The sequence below is a fragment of the Benincasa hispida genome, chromosome 2, assembly GCF_009727055.1.
Source record: "Benincasa hispida cultivar B227 chromosome 2, ASM972705v1, whole genome shotgun sequence".
NCBI lineage: Eukaryota > Viridiplantae > Streptophyta > Magnoliopsida > Cucurbitales > Cucurbitaceae > Benincasa > Benincasa hispida.
The window spans coordinates 26,961,403-26,965,975 of NC_052350.1; positions in this window are offsets into that span (position 1 = coordinate 26,961,403).

Genomic DNA, 4,573 nt, shown 5'->3' on the forward strand with positions numbered 1-4,573 from the left:
AAATCCATATTAGGACTAGTGTTCGCTCTTCACGGAGGAGCTGTAGTCTCGAGAACCACAAAACAAGGCTGCATTGTTGACTCTACCATGGAGGATGAGTATGTAGCGGCTTGTGAAGCTGCTAATGAGGTTGTATGGCTCAGGAGATTTTTTACAGTCCTAGAAGTTGTTCCTAACATGTTAAAGCCCATCATCCCTTATTATGATAATAGTGGTGTTATGGCTAATTCCAAGGAGCCTAGGAGCAACAAGAGGGGGAAGCACATTCAGCATAAATACCATCTCATTTGGGAGATTGTGCATCGAGGAGGTGGTTGTCACGAAGATTAGTTTGGAGCATAATGTTGCCAATCCATTTATAAAGGCTCTCACAACTAATGTGTTTGAGGGTCATCTGGAGAGTCTGGGTCTATGATCCATGTATCATCTAGTCTGGGGTAAATGAGAGATGTATTGGTCGTGTAGTGTATACCCTAGTTTATTGTTTGTTTTTACTTTGTATTTGTACACCCCACTAGCTTTAGGATAAGTGGGAGATGATTGGAGTTGATGCTCTAAATCTCATAGATTTTATAGTTTGTAAATTATTTGTACATAAAATATTTATTTAATAAAATTAAGTGTTATTTTATTTAACATTTAGTTTGCATTAACCCAAATCCAATAAACTAAGATCCAAGGTTATTCAATGCAACTTAAACATATATGTGGTTGACATACAAGTAGATTATGTTTAAGTAATAACCAAAATTATCTATAATATATGGATAAAACTGGGTACCTTATCCTGGTGACACTACGGATATGACTCACTTTGTAACTGTTACAATTGTTGTAAAGTGTTAAAAATGATCTGATCCTCATCCTTCATGTGAAGACATGTGAATGGGCTTATCCTGTACAAAGAGTTTGTACAAGACAAGATCATGAACTTTATAACACCATTACTTCAAGAGACTTACATTCACTAGTATGACCATAGGTAACTTGACCTTAATCTTGAGTGAGTTTTGAACTCCTATCTATAAGGGTGGTTCTTTGATCTGTAAGGGTGAGAGTGAGTGGCCAAATTCACTGACTCAATATGCCTACCATTTTAGGGATTCTTCCGAGTGGGGAGCTAGAACACAACTAGACAAGATGAAATTCACTCTTTCTCGATCATAGAGTAAGTAGATGAATTGCTCCCTCGAGACCTCTCTCAAAAAAATCTTTTTCCTTCACCAAAATTCAAAGAAAAACCCATAACTTCTTCTTGGTTCTTACCTTGAGAATAGCAAGGAAGGCTTTGGTGGTGGTATTCTGTGCTAGAGATTTGATCTTGTTGTTGGGGTTTGTACCCTAAAGTCTCATGTCCTGTAGTTTGTAAACAACTTTGTAAGAACGCTTGTGATGTATAATATATACGATATTTACTTAACTTCTTGACTTTGCACATTTAGATGTTTTTTATTTTACCACAAACCAATAAACTTAATATCCCTGGTTGACTTTATGTAACTTAAGCATGTATGTAGTGACATATAAGTGGATCATGTCTTAAGTGACAACCAAAATTGTCTGTAGTATATGGATATAGGTGGGAAACCTTATCTTGGTAACACTACAGATGCAGCCTGCTTTGTGGAATTGTTACAACTGTTATGACTTGTCATAGATGGTCTGATTTTGATCATTCATGTAGAAGACATGCGAGCATGGGCATCCTATACAAAGAGTTTGTATAAGACCTGACCTCGAAGTGTTAACATCTCATCATGTAACTCCGTTCATGACTGAGACTTCACTTCACTAGGATGACCATAGGTAACATGACCTCAATCCTGAGTGAGTTGGGAACTCCTGTCATTGAGGGCAGTCATTTGATTTGCATGGGTGTGAGTGGCCAGAGCGCCGACTCAAACCTACCACTTTGGGGATTTTTCTAATTTAGGATCTGGGAACTCAGTTTCACAAGATGAAATTCACTCTTTTCCCAAAGTAAGGGTAAGTAATAGATTGCTCTCTTAAGGGCTGATCCCGAGGCTTAAACGATGTGGCGCCACACACCTTCTCATGGCCAAGAGGTGTTCACACATAGTAGGACTATATTGTATTGTTCATTAGAGGGATCAGTGGTACTTAAGGAGTAAGATGTAACTATAGGGGCAAAACGATAAATTGGCCAGCTGTAATTACGAGCATCTGTGAAGGGTCATCATACTGATGATTGGTTATATCCAATGGACATAGAAATATATCTATGGTAAGAAGAGTTCAACTGTCGGTCTTTAGTGGAATATCTGGCAGTTAACGGATGGCAGATATCGTGACTAAAGAGTTTAGTCAACTATTCACGTACTGTTGGAGCTTCGAGCTATAGGTCCATAAGGTCCCCTTGGTAGTTTGGATAGAAGTTGAGAGTCAGTTTTTGGGTCAGTTTTAAATGTTCAAATTGACAAGAGGGAGTTCGATTATATATGATATAATTAAACTAGTTAATTATATATGATATAATTAACTTTATGTATGAGATACATTAATTTGGAAGAAATTGGATATAAATATGACTTATATCTAGTGGAGGAAAAATATTATAATTAATATATGATATTAATTCATAAGTTATGAATATGATGTGATCATATTCATTGTCTATTAATTGGACGGTTAAATTGGTAATAGGACGACATCTTTTATGTTTTTCATAACGGATGAGTAAGTTGAAAGATCACTTTGAGATGCTTAAATAGCCCATGGTGTGTTAAGCATAAGAGGAGCAGACATTGTGTTGAAGTTTGTCATCGCTTAGAAAATCTATGCCTATACGTGCTAAGTGATCGCTTAACAATTACACCCACGCGCGCTATTTACTAAATAATCGTTTACCTTTTCCTAAGCGATCGTTTAGCGCTCGATATTTACTAAATGATCGTATAGACAATCGCTTAGTTTTTCTACACAATCATATAGATGATCACTTAGTTTTGCTATACGATCGTTTAGACAATCGCCTACTTTTTTCCTACACAATTGTATTCGCCTAAACGATCAAGTATTTTGTCTATATGATAGACGAGTCTATCTCTCACTTGCTTGATCGTTGTATACAATCTCTCTTCCTCCTTCCTGCTACCAAATCCTAACAAAGCCCACCCTTTCGATTCTCACTCCAAGAATACTGAGGGCTCTGAGTGGTGGTGTCATCTCCGTTTCCTTCTGTTCGTGTGGAGACTGTTCGAGGTAGATGATTGGGTTTTGCTGAGCAATAGCTTACCTTCTCAACAAAACGAGATTTGCTGTAAAGAATAAGTCTTTAACTGGTATGATCTCTCGATCTCTTATTTACTGTTCTTTTGAGCATGTCAATATTTAGCATTATGAATGCATATTAGTATGTTTGAATGTATATGTGAAAATTCTATCACAATGAATTGGAAAGATCCACTTCCGCTCATAGGTACTCTTAAGTAAGAGTTCTTTCACTTGCTATGTTCATAAGGAAGAGAAGTGTTCATGACCCTTTGAAGAGAAGTATATGAAGAACGATTTTCTTCAAGGTTAATTCTCTTTTCTTTCCTTTCCTCTCTGTATATTTAGATAGCATACTTAGAATAATGTTTATCTTTATGTGTCTTCTCTATTTTTAATTTTTTTTTTCCAAAAACAAATTCACTGACACAAAAGCGATCACTCCCTTCCATTGAGGATTTAAATCCTTCATCAGTAACTTCTTCAAAGTATCTTACGCGGCTTTTTGTCTTATGATTGCTTGTCTCCTAATTAAAAGATCTTTTTCCTAATGCCTCTTCTACTTATGAGCCTCACTTTTATTATAAAGCTATACCTTTTTCTCATTGGTGGATGCCATGGAAGATGAACTTCGAGTTATTGAAATAAATTGTACGTGGAAAGTTGTTACTCTTTCATATAGTCGACATTCCATTTATTGTAAATGGATTTATAAAGTCAAGCATAAATTGGATGGTTTCATTGAAAGGTACAAGGCTCGTTTTGTGGCAAAAGGTTACAAACAACAAGAAGGTATCTATTATATTGAGATGTTTTCCCTTGTAGCTAAACTTATAAATATGAAGGTATTTTCCTTATTCTTTCGAATTTTATTTTCTTTAAAGGATTATTATATTTAAACTGAATTTTTATGTCTTCACTTGTAAATGGATGTTATAGGTTGTAGTGTTGGTTTTTTTTGTCTTAAACAAAATATATCTTAGCTAAATAGGGAGTTTGTTAGAAGTATGATATTGACTAAATATATTTGTTTAAGTTTTCTGACTTTATTTTCTCGAGCTTTCTGGAGTTATCTCTTCTCTTTTCCTAGATGGATCTTATCTCAGATGTTGTCTTTTCAGTTGTTGATTCTACAAAATATTTCGTTTCTTATTTATCAAATTCTATAGAATATTTCTTATGGAATATTTTCCTTTCTGATGGGATGATTTTCCTTGTATCCTCTGTGCTATTTATGTTCAAAAAGATCGTTTGCTAGGGTTGCCGCTTCATTAATTGTTTAAGCATATTATGTGTGACCCTTATCCTATAAGTGTGTTTTCTCTTTGTGTGAAGACGAAGT